This window comes from Lemur catta, chromosome 15, assembly GCF_020740605.2.
Source record: "Lemur catta isolate mLemCat1 chromosome 15, mLemCat1.pri, whole genome shotgun sequence".
Lineage (NCBI taxonomy): Eukaryota > Metazoa > Chordata > Mammalia > Primates > Lemuridae > Lemur > Lemur catta.
In genome coordinates this window covers 15,895,142-15,912,660 of record NC_059142.1, presented here as the reverse complement: position 1 = coordinate 15,912,660, position 17,519 = coordinate 15,895,142, and the positions used below count along the sequence as shown (strand labels likewise).

Genomic DNA, 17,519 nt, shown 5'->3' with positions numbered 1-17,519 from the left:
ATTACAAAAAGGCAAAATTGTATTTTTTACAGAGAGACAGTCCACTGGCATCACCAACACTGGGCAGCTGTTAGAGTATTTAGAGTCCTGAGATACTAAGGACTCCAGGCATCCTTTAGGCAGTCTTCTGTTGTCCTTTCTCCCCAGAGATTTGTGGATGTGCGGAATGACAGACACCACCACCAGCAATTGTAGCCATGATGAGAGAGTACAATTCTTCATCTCCACGAATAGCAAGTTGCAAGTGACAGGGGTAATACGCTTTACCTTTAAGTCTGCGGATGCATTTCCTGCCAGTTCCAGTTGCCTCTGCGGTGAGGGAGTCCGGGATGGCTGCGCTGTACACAGCGGCAGTCGCGCCCACACGTCCATGACTGGTCGTCCTAGATTCCGGGTGTCGCTGAATGACGGCCCACCGGGCACTGCAACCCGGCTCTCCGCGAGCGGGAAACCGCCTTTGTCTTGGCCTTTCCAGAGCCCTTCCCAGCCTCGCCGGCCGCCGCTCATTTCGGATTCAGCTGCAGCCCAAGCAAGACGCAGAAAGGGCTAATCGGACACACAGCGAGATCCTGCCACCTACTCCTTCGTCGCACCGCGATTCAAACTACCTGTGTATTTCAAAATAGCCAGGAGAGAGAATTTCCAATGTTCTCACCACAAAGAAATAAGTGTTTGAGGTGCTGGATATGCTAATTACTCTGATTAGATCATTATGTATGCATTTATCGAAACATCACACTGTATCCCATATAAATGTACAATTATTATGTCAATTAAAAACAAAACAAAAACTTTAAAAAATGCACGTAGTTAAAAAAAATAGTGCTACAATGCTTATGATGAAATACAACAGTCCTTCACTCATGCGCTGTGTACGGGAGGGGGCTTTAACTTTCGACTGTGCCACCCCTCCCGTGGACTCCGGTCTTAAAACCTTACACCCTGGAGGCAACCAACTTTAATTCTTTTAACTATTTTTTTCCTGCAAGATGTCTGTAAGGAATGAGGTGAAAACCCCTTTTATGTCCATGTTTTTCTCCATATTTTGAAATATGCATATGCTACAATTTCATAGTTTATCAATTTTAGGCATTATGCTGACTTCCAGTACTCTGATTATATTTTCTTGTACTACTTTTTGGTTTTCCTGAAATTATCAGTTAGACTCTCATTTGTTTACTTTTCCATGTGCTTATTTCACTACTTTTTCCCAGATGCTCCAAAAGATCAGTCACACGACTGTCAATAGTTTTTCCATAAACTCAAACACAGTTTGAACCCTTTTTGGGTTCCATTTACATCTTGAATCTGAAGGTATCCATTCCAGAGTCCCTGCCTCCTGCTTCAATCTGGACTAGCTGTGCCTGCCTGGGGCCCGGGCACCCCTGGGTCCTGCTGGGCCTGCTCTCACTGTGCCCTGGGCTGGATCTCCACTTCCAGGGTCCTTGGCCTCCTCTTTCACATTGCACATCCTCATTTTGCTAAAACGTATTTTCTCCGGGAGTATCTTAAGATTGCTTAAGAAGTGAAATATTGAAGCACTTGTATGTCTCAGCATGTCTTTCTTCTACCATCACATGCTTGGCTATTTAGGATAGGTGTAGAAATAATTTTCCTCATGATTTTGAAGGCAAAGCTTCATGGTCATCTAATATCCAATGCTTTTGGTAGGAGCCCACATACCACTCTGATTCCTGATGCCTTTTCTTTGACCTGTTTTTTTTCTTTCTTTTTTTTTTTTTTTTTTGAGACAGAGTCTCACTCTGTTACCTGGGCTAGAGTGCCATGGTGTCAGCCTAGCTCACAGCAACCTCAAACTCCTGGGCTCAAGCAATCCTTCTGCCTCAGCCTCCCAAGTAGCTGGGACTACGGGCATGTGCCACAATGGCCAGCTAATTTTTTCTATATATTTTTAGTTGTCCATCTAATTTCTTTCTATTTTTTTTTCAGTAGAGATGGGGTCTCACTCTTGCTCAGGCTGGTCTCGAACTCCTGAGCTCAAGTGATCCTCCCGCCTCAGCCTCCCAGAGTGCTAGGATTACAGGCGTGAGCTACCGCGACCAGCTGACCTGTTTTCCTTTTTTCCTCTTTGGAAGCTCTTAGGATCGTCTCTTCTTGGTGTTATTCTGAAATTTTATGACAAATATGTGCATCATTTTTTTGTTTGTTGTGCTAGGCTTTTGGTGAACTCTTTCAATTTGGAAACTCAAGTCCTTCAGATCTGGGAAAATTTCCCATAGAATTTCCTTTGATAATTTAAACAGATTTTTGTTACCAGAGCTTGAAGAATAATCTCAACTAACTCCTTCATATATATGTGTGTGTGTATATATAGATATAGATATATAAAAAGATATATAAAAGATACATATAAAAAATATATAAAGATATATATATAAAAATATAAAAAGATGTGTGTGTGTGTGTGTATATATATATATCCGAAATACTTCGGGATGTTTCTGTGTTTTGTGTTTTATTTCCCAAATAAAATAACTTCATTGTGTTTTTCTGACTAAACAGATAATACATACTTAGGGAAAAAAACAATACTGAAACTGTAAAAGTTAACATGTTTTTAAAAGTGATTTTTTAAAAGATTCAATGAAAGTGGATATTCAACAATAAGGGCACAAAGTCACTTTTAATAGTTGCCTAGCATTCCATTGGAAAGACATACTGTCATGTATTTTATCAGGCCTCGACTAGCAAGCAGCTATTTTCAGTTTCTCTTTACCCTACAGAATGGTGGGATGTACATCCTGTACACACAGATGCTACAATTTAAGGGGACAGTGGAAATAGGGGTAGAGTCAGGAAAGATGGGATTCAACTTACCTCTTATGGAAGAGATGTGAGGGGTGGGGAGGAGTGTCTGAACCTCCTAGAGATGACCTTGACCTTGGCCTGACCTCCTTGATGGCAGCGCTTAGAGCAGCAGCTCTCAAAGCTCCATGTGCAAAGAACCTGGGGAACTTGTTAAACAGCACATTCCCAAGCAGCACCCCAGAGAGTCTGATTCGGTCTGGGGAGCAGTCCAAGAATCTGTATTTTTATTTTTATTTTATTTTTTTATTTTTTTGTTTTTTTCAGCCCCGCCCACCCGTTTTGAGAATCTGTATTTTTAACAAGCACCCCAGCTGGTTCTGATGTCAGTGGCCTGTGGACCACACTTGGAGAAACACTGACTTAGAGTGTAGAGGGAGGTAAATAGTATTCACAGGACAGGCTTTGGTGGGCTGACAGGGAGGAAAATTAATTAGGCATCTTCAATCACCCCAGGGACCAGGTTCCAGTATGCTTTGGGCCAGGGCAGAGCTAACAATCCACCAGCTGGCCTCCATTCTCCAAGTCCAGGGATTCTGATAGCCATATAGAAAGAGTGTCTAGTCTCTCCCTAAATTGGCATTTCCTCCCCTCCCTTGTGTCAATGTTATTCAGTTAGGAATACAGGGGTCATAGAAATATCTCAGCATGTTCACTAGGGCATTAAAAAGGCTACTGGCTCTGGCTGGGAAAGGTGAGAGCCACCTTGGGGTCACCTGCAGAGATGTGCCACTGGAAAGTGGAAGAACAATGCTGAGTCTTGGTGAGGATGGGGCGAGACAGGAACACTGATGGGGGAACGTAAATAGGCCCAACCACTCTGAAAAATAATTTGACTCAGTAATTCCACTCCAGGGTATTTACCCCAGAGATATTCTCACTGGTTTCTAGGAAACATAAACATCCAGGATGTTCTTAGCAGCATTGTTCAAACAGTGAAAAGCTAGAAAGAATTCAAATGCCTTTGGACAGGAGAATGGGTAAATAAATTGTGGTATATTTACACAGTGGAATACTAGCCATAATACAAATGAATGAACTATACACACATCAACTTGAATGGATCTTAGAAATATAATGAGTAAAAAAAAGTAAGTCATAGAGTAAATACATTCTTGTTAAATTCAAAAATAAGCAAAACTGAACAATTTATTGTTTCTAGATGTACATGTGGAAAAATATAAAGAAAACAAAAGGTTGTGGGACAAATTCAAAATAGTGGTCACCTCTGGGTAAGGCCAAGGATGTCACCTTCAGATCACTGGTAGTGTTTTAGTCGTTAAGTTGGGTGTTGGGTTCACAGGTCTTGGTTTATTTTATTTATTTATTTATTTTTTGAAGTAGAGTCCTACTCTGTCACCCTGGCTAGCGTCCTGTGGCGTAAGCCTAGCTCACAGCAAACTCAAACTCCTGGGCTCAAGCAATCCTTCTGCCTCAGCCTCCCAAGTAGCTGGGACTACAGGCATGAGCCACCATGCCCAGCTAATTTTTTCTACATGTTTTTAGTTGGCCAGATAATTTCTTTCTATTTTTTTAGTAGAGACAGGGTCTCGCTCTTACTCAGGCTGGTCTTGAACTCCTGAGCTCAAACGATCCACCTGCCTCAGCCTCCCAGAGTGCTAGGATTACAGGTGTGAGCCACCGCGCCCGGCCCACAAGTCTTGGTTTATTGTGCATATAAACTACAGATGCATAACATGTATTTTTTGACTACATCAGATATTTCAAAGTTTAAAAAATAAATAAAACAAGAGAAAGACAAAATCCCCTGGCCACTACTGTGGCCTTGCAAGGTTATTTCCCCCCATGCCCCATCTCTGCAACAGGCACTAAAGACCAGGAAGCAAGATGTTAGGCCCCCAAAGGCCAATGGAAGCTTATAAAATCCACCTCCACCTCCACCATGTAGAGACTGGGGCAAGCTCCTGTTCTACCCCTTCCCAGTCTGTTTCTCATAAACTGTACCTGTCACAAAGTCATGGCCTCATTTCCCAGCCAAGCTGATTACATTTCCCAGACAAGCTAATAATGCATTTTTCTCTGATGACAACAGAACTATGCTTGGGACATTGTTTTCTGAACAAGCAAGCCACCTCAGAGTTTACCTTTCCATTTTTTTATTTAATTTTAATTTTTTTAGAAACAATGTCTTGCTCTGTCACCCAGGATGGAGTGCAGTGGTGCAATCATATAGCTCACTGCAGCCTCCATCTCCTGGGCTCAAATGATCCTCCCACCTCAGCCTCCTGAGTAGCTAGGAATACAGGCATGCACCCCCACGCCTGACTAATTTAAAAAAATTTTTATAGAGACAGGGTCTCACTATGTTTTCCAGGCTGGTCTCCATTCCTGGCCTCAAGTGATCTTCCTGCCTTGGCCTCCCAAAGTTCTGGGATTATAGGCATGAGCCACTGTGTTGGCCCCAGTGTCTACCTTTTCTTACCCTAATGTTTCCAAGGCATCCCCGGCACCCACTGTTTTCCATCTGCCAGTCTCACATCTGCCTGGGCCTCCAGGTTTTCTTTGCATCCCTGGTGATGAGCCTCCTTCGGTCTCTTTCTCACTATTTGTGAGCTCAGCTGTTGTGAGCTCCTCTAGAGCTCTTCTGGGCCTTGAATGTTCTCACTCTGCATGTTTCCTAACTCAAAGGCCACCCAATTTTTGGCAGAGGAGCAAAGCTCTTGAGGTGAGGTGTGCCTTGAACAGTGGACTGGGATTCAAAGCAGGTGAGTTCCAATCCACCTTCTCCCCCTGCCTGACTATGTGGCTTGGGGCAGGCCCCTAATCCCCTCTGAGCCTATTGACTTGCCTGTGAGATAGAGTATTGTCTTTTGGGACTTGGATAATGTACGTGCACCATTGAGAGGTAAAGGGACCTTAATGTTCATCTAGTTTTACCCACTTGTCTTAAAAATGGAAAAACTAAGGCTAGGGTGGGGAGGAGACTTGGACTGGCCAGGGATGCTTAGCTCTTTGGTGGCAGGTGTTGCACCGGAACCTGGTTCTCCTGTCTCGCCATCACCTTGCCTCCCTGTTGCTTGCTGAAGCATAGGACCTACAGCTACTAGCTTAGCCCTGCCCCTGCTCCATCCAAGGCCAAGACACTCAACCCTTTGAAGATGCTGCCTATTGAAACTGCTGATGAGGCTGACACCATCTGGGGGCGGGAAGAGCTGGCCTCACCTGTCAGCTGGTCCATTGCACAACTTGGCAAGTTGAGGCCAGGGACACTTCTTCCCACACTAGGCTCAGCTGTAGAGGGGAAAGTTCAGGGCACAGGGCATAACGAGAGTTGGATACTAGCCCTACCTTTCCCTCAGCCCTGCCCCCTCTCCCTGCAGGGGTTGGAATGGGTTGAGGGTAAGAGAAGCCCAAGGAGGGGATGGGGGTGGGAAAGAAAATTCTCTGCTGGAGTTGCAGGGGGCAGGGCCAGTACTCTTCCTCACTTCTAAAGGGGTCTTCTACTTCAGGGAAGGAGTTTGTGGACAAGAGAGAAAGGAGGGAGAAGATTTTGGCCTGGTCCCTCTTTCAGCTCATGAGTTGAAATGGAGAAATGAGAGATGAGACAGAGAGCTAAGTTGGTCTGTGAGGCTGCCATTGTAGCCTTTACTGGAGGCGTCGGAGACTGGACTCAGTGCCCAGATGTCTGGGGACCCCATTTGGTCCCTGACCTGTGAGGTAGGAAATGGAGAGCCCAGGACTGCCCCTCGCAGGGACATGGCCTTTTCCAGCTCTGGCAGGATGACTGCCATACTTTAGCCCGAATCTCAAACAGCCACTATTCAGAAATTCCATCAAAGGCCCCCGAGCAATCCAATTAGAGGTTTTTGTCTTTTGAAATAATTCGATTGTTTATCATATGTAAGACTGCATGGCTATAATACAAATGTAGGGGGGTTATTTTTTCATTTAATGTTACAGCATACACAGGAAGTCCAAACTAGATCTTACAATCTGAACACGGGTATTTGACCTTTTCCATGCTGTTTATTATTACAATGCACAGAAGTCCTGTAACTAAAGATATGCTGTTAGTCACTAGAGAGGCTTTTGTACCCGCCACAAACTTCAACTCCCAAACTAGTTGTGCAGGAAATAGAGCTTGGGTTTTCTGGGGTCTCCTATTTCCATGGGTTATGTACAATATTGGGGGTGTTTTTTTAGGGGGCCCATCAGACCCTCAGGCACTGGTCTCCACAGGTCGCAGTGGCTCTGTCAGCTGTTTCCATGCCCAAATTGGTGACACAGGGCTTTCATGTCCCTAGACGCATTCAGCAGATGCTCCCTCTGAGGACCCAGGGCTCCTGCTCTCAGTCTCAGAGCCCTCTCTGTTCTTTCCTTCTTTTTTTCTACCAGCCTCAGGGGAAATACTGGTGTTTGATGATCAAAATATTTAAAAAAACAAACATGATATTGTAATATGTGTATTTTTGAAAAAGCACATGAAATATTAAGATCTAGTGATGGATCTAATAACATCATGCTTTTGAAGTAGTGGTAAGTGTAAACACTATTTCAACATAATGTAACAACCATAATATGATATGAAAATGTCTGATTTCTGCTGATGGCAAAGGCTCAGATACTGTTAATACCACACTAGTTTGTTGCCCACATTCATAATTGAAGGAAATGCTATACTTCAGACACAAGTTAGTGAAAATAAAGATGTAATTTTTTTCCCATCCCAGTTCAAGGATCCCAGGTCATAAGACCAATTTCTTTGCTCAGAGGAAATTCATCTCTTCTCAATTCCTACTCCTTCTATAGAAGCCACAAATCCTCCCTGAGACTAGTAGCATAAGACATATCATCCGCCTGAATGAAGGGCGAGGAAGTTTCAGCCCTTGATATCTCTCTTGGTTCCCTTCTGGCAGGCCCAGTCCAAGGGCAAAGTTGAGGACATTTGGGCACAATTAGAAAAGATTCCAGAATTCTGTGATTTGGTACCCACCGACCATCAATGGATAAGGGGGCACTACCTGGGCTCTGTTGGCCATGGTCTATAATCTGCTATGGGTGTTGCCATCTGAACTGAGATGGGTCCTCCCTCAGTGTCCCTATAGTCACCACCACTGCTCTTTACTCCTAGGGACACAGGAAGCTTAAAAGCACCCTGTAAGGAGAACCCCAGGATTAAGGGGGGGATTGGGTCTTGAGCGTAATATTAATTTCAAAACATCAACTATCCAGAACTTGCAGAGTTACCCCTTTAAGCAGCAAAACTTTTTATTTTAACCATCTTGCTTAGAAACTGCCCACCTCTTCTTTCCTAAGTGTAGGTTAACAAGCATACATTCTTTAGCTTTTTCTTCACTATAAAGTTATAGTGATGAATATCACTAATTATAGTCTCAGAGAAACAATCAGGAACATTAAAATACTTATAATTATCTGATCCTACCCAACTAAATCTTTCCAATTTTCTGTTATTTTTGAATTCTTGTCTGCCATTAAAAAAACTTTCTGTGGGCCAGGTGTGGTGGCTCACGCCTGTAATCCTAGCATTCTGGGAGGCCGAGACGGGAGGATTGCTTGAGGTCAGGAGTTTGAGACCAGCCTAAGCAAGAGCAAGACCCTGTCTCTACTAAAAATTAAAAAAAAAATTAGCCAGACAACTAAAAATAGAAAAAATTAGCTGGGCATGGTTGCGCATGCCTGTAGTCCCAGCCACTCAGAAGGCTGAGGCAGGAGGATCACTTCAGCCCAGGAGTATGAGGTAGCTGTGAGCTAGGCTGATGCCACGGCACTCTAACCTGGGCAACAGAGTGAGACTCTGTCTCAAAAAAAATAAAAATAAAAATAAAAATAAAAAAATGAAAAAAAAAAACACAAAAAAACCTGTGTACATTTCAGGCCATTTGCAGTTACCTTAGTTATTATGTGTTTTCTTAGCAGCCACTGATCAGAATTTTCTAATCTGCTGCTTCTATTTTGCTGTTAAGAAAAGAGATTATCAAGCATGTTAGGATTGTATATAAACTAGGAGTAAATAAATCACAATGAAGGTAACATGGAAAAATTTTATTGCGATATTAACCATCAGTGGCTCCCACTCATTCACTGGTGGTCAGCGAGGAACAAACCACAGAATTCTGGGATCTTTTCTAATCCAAGCCAAATGTCCTCAGCTTTTCCCTTGGACTGGAGCCTGCCAGAAGGCAACCAAGAGAGATAATCAAGGGCTAACACTGGATGAGACCTTTGAGCCTAGCTGGTCCAATATCTGCCTTATACAAATGAGGAAACTGAGGCCTGCACATGAAGTTAGTGTAAAATCAGCATTATTTCTACCTTAAATATTTTGGGGCCAGGCACTGTGGCTCACACCTGTAATCAGGTGGAAAGCCAAGGAGAGACTGATCGCTTGAGGACCAGAGTTTGAGACCAGCCTGAGCAACATAGCAAGACCCCATCTCTACAAAAATAGAAAAATTATCTCAGCTTCGTGGTGGCACATGCCTGTAGTCCCAGCTACTTGAGAGGCTGAGGCAGGAGGATCGCTTGAGTGCAGGAGTTAGAGGTTGCAGTGAGCTATGATGACGCCCCTTCACTCTAGTCTAGGCAATAGAGTGAGACCCTGCCTCAAAATAAATAAATAAATAAATACATAAATAAATAAAATTTGGTAGAATTCAATGATAAAGCCATCTGGGCCTAGAGTTACTCTGTAGGAATGCTTCTAAGTATGATTTTAATTTCATTAATATTTCTTTCTTGTGACATTCATCTCTTTCACCATTTCTTCTTGTGCAAATTTTGGTAAGTTTTCTTTTTTTTTTGAGACAGAGTCTCGCTCTGTTGCCTGGGATAGAGTGAGTGCCATGGCGTCAGCCTAGCTCACAGCAACCTCAAACTCCTGGGCTGAAGTGATCCTCCTGCCTCAGCCTTCTGAGTGGCTGGGACTACAGGCATGCGCCACCATGCCCGGCTAATTTTTTCTATATATATTTTTAGTTGGCCAGATAATTTCTTTCTATTTTTAGTAGAGTTGGGGGTCTCACTCTTGCTCAGGCTGGTCTCGAACTCCTGACCTCGAGCAATCCACCCGCCTCGGCCTCCCAGAGTGCTAGGATTACAGGCGTGAGCCACCGCGCCCAGCGGTAAGTTTTCTTTTTCTCAAAATTTTCCCATTTTAACAAAATGTAGAAATTATTGAAATAAAGTTCTTTGTAATATGGTTTATAAATATTTGAATGCATCACTGACAGACCTGGAGCAGTACTGTCTGCTGCTAAGGTTTCCACTAAAGATGCAAGAAAAATTTCCTCGTTCTTTCTGTCTGCCTGATCGTGGCAGCCAAGATTGAATTGAGGAATACAGGGAAAAAAAAAAAATATTTGAGGAACTGCCATACTATTTTCCACCATTTTACATTCCCACGAACAGTGCACAAGGGTTCCAATTTTTCCACCACTTGTTATTTTGGGTTTTTTTTTTTGATAGGGGCCATCCTAATGGGTATGACATAGTTATCTCACTGTGGTTTTGATTCACATTTTCCTAATGATTAGTGACATTGAATGTCTTTTCATGTACCTGCTGTCCATTTGTATATATTCTTTGGAGAAATCTCATTTCAAGTCTTTTGTCCATTTTTTAATTGAGTTATTTGGTTTTTTGTTGTTGAGTGCATAGCATACCTTTTGGCATTCTTTTACGTCCATCCTTTCTGCATCCTTATAATTAAAATGTGCCTATTATAAGAAGCACATGTAAGAAGCATATGCTTTTTTTTAAATCCAGTTTGAGAATCTTCTTCTTGTAATTGGAGTATTTAGCCTAATTGTATTAATAATAATTAGGTTATTAATAATAGTAATTACTGATTGTTATCTTTGGCTGCATAACAAATTACCCCAAAACATAGGAGCTTAAAAAACAATAAACATTTACTATCTCACACATCTTTTGTGGGTGGGAATTTGGGAGGAGCTTAGTTGGGTGGTCTGGCTCATGGTTTCTCATGAGGTTGCAGTCAAGATATCAAGATATCTAGATATCCAGGCTTGACTGGGACTGAAGAATCCACTTCCATGATATCTCATTCACATGGCTATTGGTAGAAGGCCTCAGTTCCTTGCCACATAGACTTTTTCATAGGGCTGCTTGTGTATCCAGACAACATGGTAGACCACAGTATCCTCCAGAGTGAGTAATACAAAGGAGAAAGCAAAGATAAATTATGACTTATTCTCAGAAGTCACATGCCATTACTTCCACTATATGTTATTAATTAGAAGCAAGCCACTAAGTCCAGCCAACACTCAAGGCAAGGGAAATTAGGCTCCATTTTTTGAAAGAAGGAATAGTCAAGGAATCTATGGATATATCTGAAAACCACTGCAGTTGGTATTTTGAAGAGACTAATTGCTAAACCCCTGGCATGGTTGATCAATAAAAAGCCAAAAAGCTTAAATAACCATTATTGTGAATAAAAAAAATACTAAATAAATATTAGCTTTACTTTTTTTCCCCAATTTTCCTATATATTTACAAATGACAGCATGAGAGTTTTTAATGTTTTGACCAAAATATTCAAAGGTCACAGAACAATCATATATTTTCTCATTAATTATTAAGATTGCTTTGCATGGTTTCAGCTTGCACAGTCATATTTATGGGCTTGCATTGCCATGCAAAGTGAAGACTGCTGGGTAAGCAGTTTCTAGAAGGCTGTTGTCTTCACATCAGATGCTGGAGCTTGAAGTCCACAGAGCAAGCAGTTGGTAAAGTGGAGGAGAGTAAGAATAAGCTGGAACTTTCAAGCGTGAGCTGGAGTGATGAGGACAGAGTGAAGCCCGGGTCAGTTCTTGTTCTAATGTTGGTGATGTGGCTGCCCTGGAGAAGCCAGGTCTCTTTGCACAGAGACAAAACACCCAATTCTCTGTGCCCAGGAGTCAGAGAAGCTGAAGGAAGATTCAGGGGAAGGTGAAGCAGTTACAGGTATGGCTGCTGCCTCATGCTAGTGAGGTGAGAGAGCAAATGACCAACAACATATGTCAGCTAGTATAGCTGCTGCTTCACTGCCATCCTCCAAATCTCGCGGGAGAATCTGTGGCCGATGCTAACTGGAAATACACACGAAAGGAATTCTGGGAAATGTAGTTCCACCTGGCCGAGTTGCTACATTACAAAGCCGCCATACTTACTGCACAAATGAATGGTTATTCATGAAGGCCCTGGAGTCAAACTTCTCAGGTTTGAGTTGTGGATCCTTTATTTCAAGCTATGTGTCCAAGGGCAGGTTTCTTAGTCTTTCTGTGCTTCAGATGGCCTGTCTATAAAATGAAGATATAATAATGATACTTATAAGAATAGTTTGAGGTTTAAATGAGATAATACACATAAACTGTTAATATATTATTGATAGATTATCAATAAGACTTGGCCCACTGGAAAAGTTCAAAAAATATCAGCTATTATTAGTTGTGTAAACTTGGGCAAACCATTTAAACTTTCTGGTTCTCAGTTTTTTTATTTGTAACATGTGGATAACTTCCTTGCCTATTTCACAGGTGTGTATTGAGGATCAAATAAAATAAATAATCAAAATGAAATAGAAATGGGCTGGGTGCAGTGGCTCATGCCTGTAATCCTGGCACTCTGGGAGGCCAAAGTGGGAGGATCAGTTGAGGTCAGGAGCTTGAGACCAGCCTGAGCAAGATCGAGACCCTGTCTTTTTAAAAAAAAAACACACAAAATGAAATAGAAATGATTATACTATATCAATAATGTAATATATTACCACTACATCACAGTGGTGAAGGTGACAATAAGTATCTCTCTTAGTTCCTTCCAGTCTCCAGACTGATACCTACCACAGTGACTAATCTAAAGCCAGCTTTTCAGCAGTTATTAATTTGAAAAGTGCTTCTCCAAATGTACCATATTCTTGTAAGATGTTAATAGGAGGCACTGAGCGCAGAGCATATGGCACTCTCTGTACTATCTTTGCAATTTTTCTAACTGTTCAAAATAAACAGTTTATTGAAAAAAACTTTAAAAATAAAACTAAAAAAAATAAAAGAATGTGGTCATCAAACATTAGCAGAATCCCCTGGAAGGCTTGTTAGAATATACATTGCCAGGCCCCAGCCCCAGAGCTGCTGATTCAGTAGGTCTGGGGTGGAGCCAAAGAAGTTGCATTTCTAAGAAGCAATGCTGAGAATGCTGATCTGAGGATCACACTTTGAGAACCGCTGACTTAAAACTTAAACTAGTACCTGGGTTTCCTGTTTCTTCTATGGACAAAGGCTCTCATTCATCACAGTCTATCATTTCTTGGCTCATTCTTTCCATGACGTCACCCAACATTTACCTAGTAGGCAAGAAGAAAGAGACAAGTGATGACTAACTCAGCAGGACAGAGGTAAGCAGGGCCTGGAAAATCTCTTTTACTCTCTTCCATTTCTCTAAGCTCTTCAAAGCTCTAGGCCGTGGATCAAACCATGCTGAAAATAATACCCACACATATAATTAAATATGTGTATATTAAATATGTAATACATATATATTATGTGCATAAATTTCATTACAGGTCGAGCATCCCAAATCCAAAAATATAAAATCTGAAATGTTTCAAAATCTAAAACTTTTTGAGTACCAATAATGGTGCTCAAAGGAAATGTTCATTGGAGCAGTTCAGATTTTGGAATTTTAGATTTGGGATGTTCAACCTGTAAGTACAATGCAAATATTCCAAAATCAGAAAAAATCCGAAAGCTGAAACACTTTTTTTTTTAATTTCAGCATATTATAGGGGTACAAATGTTTAGGTTGCATATATTGCCCTTCTCCCCTCACCCAAGTCAGAGCTTCAAGTGTGTCCATCCCCCAGACAGTGGACATAAAAATATGGAACGCTTCACGAATTTGCGTGTCATCCTTACGCAGGGGCCATGGTAATCTTCTCTGTATCGTTCCAATTTTAGTATATGTGCTCCTGTAGCGAGCACCTGAAACACTTCTGATCCCAAGCATTTTGGATAAGGGATACTCAGTCTGTGTAAAGAAATATATGCTCATAGATGAAAATTAGAAAAAAGTAGAAAGAAGAAACAAATTACCCACAGCTTCTTAAAGGCAACCACTTAACATTTTGGTCTATTTACTTCCCAAATTTTATTTGAACTATATGTTTTGAGGTTTTGTTTTGTTTTGTCTTTTGAGACAGGGTCTCGCTCTGTTGCCTGGGTTAGAGTGCAGTGATGTCATCATAGCTCACTGCAATCTCCTTCTCCTGGGCATAAGTGATCCTCCTGCCTCAGCCTCCTGAGTAGCTGGGACTACAGGCCTGTGCCACCACGCCTGGGTATTTTAAAAAATTTTTTGTAGAGACAGAGTCTCACTAGGTAGCCCAGGTTGGTCTTGAACTCCTGGACTCAAGCAATCCTCCTGCCTCGACCTTGCAAAGTGCTAGGATTACAGGCATGAGCCTTCATGCCCAGCTGAGGTTTGTCTTTTAAATACTGTTGTAATAATACAAGCAATATTTTTATATTATTGTGTAGTATTTGTAAACATTAAATACTTGCATAATACTGTGCTGGCTTTGGCAGCACATATACTACATACTTGCATAATAGTGTAGCAGTCCCCCTCTTGTTAGATACTCCAGTTTTCCGATTTTTTGCTATCATCAAAGGAGATTTAAATTTCACAGTTGCATGAACTTTATTTTTCTATAACTGTACTAAATTTCCTTCTTAAGCCCCAGGTTTCTAGAAGCAAAGAACATAAGCAAGTCACTTCCAGGTAAACTCAGTCATAATCAGACTCTTTCCACTTTTCCCAACTCTTCTCTCTGTTGCTGAGGGAGTTATGTAAATTCTTGATCTTGGTCTGCTTTGCTCCTGGCGCCCCCCTGTTCAGGTGACAGGTGAGCCATTCGTCTGGCTCAGGCCCTTGCCAAGTGTGAGTGGGAGGTGGGAAGGGTCTAGTCTCCCCTCCATGCTGATAATCCACTGTGTAGCCACTTCCTCATTTGTCCATGTGGCATCTTCTTATCTCAGCCATGAGATCCCTCGCCCTCGACAGGAGTAGGGCGTAGAAGCTGGGAGAATCTGCTCCTGATCTCCAGCCTGGACGCACCAAGTTGCCATTTCTACTCCATAACATCCTCACTGTAGTGGTGGGAGATTGGTCTGTGAAGCTTGTTGCCTGCCTAGACCTTGCCCAGGAGTCAAGGTCTTTTATTGAACTTCAGATGGGGCCTGGTGCACAGTTCCTTCTCTTTTACTTCCTCTTTCAACTCTCCACCCATATTCCCTGTCTAATAAGGTCTTATCTGGAGTGGAGGTGGGGAAAACTGCCTGTGGCCATCACGTCTTTTCCTGTCTTGTGGTCTTGCATTTGAATACATAGCTTGTGAGTTTAAAAGCTGAGATGTTGACTTTGTTCTCTGGCTCTGTTCTAGCAACTCTCCTCTAGGTGAGCCCAAGCTTCCCAACCCAAAAGGAGAGATGGTGGTCTTGGATTTAAAAGAGATCTTGAGAAAGGGAAAGAATAAACAGGTTATCATCTCAAATTATTATCCTGTCTTGTAAATAATGCTGCAAAAATATCTGGGCACATGTCACCAGTGACTTTTGAGAGACAAGGTGGGGAACACAGCTATCTATGAGCCATGGCCTCATGTCATTGAGGAAGGTGAGGTGACGTTCTGGAGGCTGAGAGTGAAGACAGTGGTATAAGCCGTCGACTACCCTTCAAAAGAGGAGAAGGCTGCAGACTGATGGTATCTGAACAACAGCGGCACTGTTCAAGGGACTGGAAGAAATTCCCTGCCGTCCTCCCTCAGTAAGCAAAGATGGGGAGAAGCCTCTGGCACAATTAAGGATACCCTTTCCAGTCTACAGGGACAGAGTGATGATTTTCCAAAGCAATTGGCTTGCTCAGACAGCTCGAAAAATCTATCTATCATGGCCGGATGTGGTGACTCATGCCTGTAATCCTAGCACTTTAGGAGGCCGAGGCCAGGAGTTCGAGACCAGCCGGAGCAAAAGTGAGAATGCTGTCTCTAAAAAAAACAGAAAAATTAGCTCTGCATGGTGGTGCACACCTGTAGCCCCAGCTACTCGGGAGGCTGAGGCAGGAGGATTGCTTGAGCCCAGGAGTTTGAAGTTGCAATGAGCCATGCAAATACCACTGCCCAGACAACAAAGTGAGACCCTGCCTCAAGAAAAAAAAAATCCATCTATCAATCTATTAGCATAAACCCTTTATGTGTGTGTAATTTGGATATTTTCTTTTAGAATTTTCCCATAAGTGGAATTGCTAAGTCAAAGTATAAAACTTACAGAATTGTAATGTTAAAGTAGAGAGGTATAGCCATGGTGTTAATACAAAAAGTACTGAAGCTGTTAACTCAAAGGTAATCAGGCATCAGACACGGGTGGTGGAGAATAAATTGGTACAATCTTTCTGTAAGGAAAGTTGTCAGTATGTCAATATGTATAAAAAATTATGTAGCACCTCCACTTTGGGGAATTTATCTGAAGGAAATAACTGGACAGGTTGTGCAAGAATTTATATTCCAGGAGGTTCAAAGAAGTATGTTTTTAATAGTTGAAAATAGACATGATTTAAATATCTAGCAACAAAAGATTGTTAAATTAAAAAAAAATATTAGGTTATTGAGTATAAAATGTCCAATTTCCTCAAGTACTAAGTTTGACGGTTGATATCTCTGATGTTTCACTTTGACACTTCTTGTTGTATTTTTATTGTGAAGGTACATCCTCAGTCTTTCAAACAGATATTTTGGCTGGTGATTATCTTTCAAACTTTTTTAGAGCAATTTTTGTGAAACCATGGATAAGTCAAAATTTGTGTTATTTTCGAATATGAGTTCCAGTTTCGAATATGGAACAAGTGCAGCGCAGACAGTTCCAAATAGCAATGAAATGTTTGGGAAGGATGTGGCTGCCTAATGAATGTGCAGTACCTCCATGGTTTGAGAAGTTCCATTGGGCGGGTGACCTGAGACCAAGGTGGATAATGATGAACTGAAAACTGTAGTGGAAGCGAATCCATCACAAACTATGTGTGAATTAGCAGCAAGGTTTGACGTTACTATTCCCACAATATTGGACCATTTGAAACAAATTGGCAAGGTAAAGAAGCTGGATAGATGGATACCACATGAATTAAACGAGTGTCAGAAGAGAAATCATCTGGAAGCTTGCCTTTCTTTGCTGTTACGACGTAAAGGCAAACCATTTCTATACCATATTGTTACATGTGATGAAAAACGGATTCTTTTTGACAATCGGAAGCGTTCAGCACAATGGTGGGGTAAAGATGAAGTGCCAAAACACAGCCCAAAACTGAACAGTCATCAAAAAAAGCTAATGGTGTCTCTTTGGTGGTCCAGCGCTTGTATTATCCACTACAGCTTCATGAAACCTGGTCAATCGATTACAGCGGATGTCTACTGCAACCACTTGGATGAAATGATGGGGATGCTTGTGATGAAGCAGCCGAGATTGGTCAATAGAGACAGGCCAATCCTCTCGCAAGACAACGTTCAAGCACATATCACACAAACAGTGCTGCTCAAACTGCAGAAACTGGACTTGGAAACTGTCTGTCATCCACCGTATTCACCAACTGACTACCACTTCTTCCAGGCTTTGGACCACTTCTGGCAAGGAAAAATATTCAGTTCTCAACAAGCTGTGGAAAATACC

The 17,519-nt window shown here is 42.0% G+C and overlaps 2 non-coding genes and 1 pseudogene across 2 annotated transcripts; 1 reads left to right on the top strand and 2 right to left on the bottom strand.

Moving 5' to 3' along the window:
* Positions 1 to 115: 115 nt before the first annotated feature.
* On the bottom strand, positions 116 to 6,578 carry LOC123621144 (annotated as a pseudogene).
* Positions 6,579 to 10,022: 3,444 nt separating this feature from the next.
* On the top strand, positions 10,023 to 10,151 carry LOC123621399. The gene has a single exon (XR_006729127.1). It is a non-coding gene; the product is annotated as a small nucleolar RNA SNORA31 (small nucleolar RNA).
* A 3,526-nt stretch (positions 10,152 to 13,677) lies between these two features.
* Positions 13,678 to 13,784, bottom strand: LOC123621316. The gene has a single exon (XR_006729053.1). It is a non-coding gene; the product is annotated as a U6 spliceosomal RNA (small nuclear RNA).
* Positions 13,785 to 17,519: the final 3,735 nt, after the last annotated feature.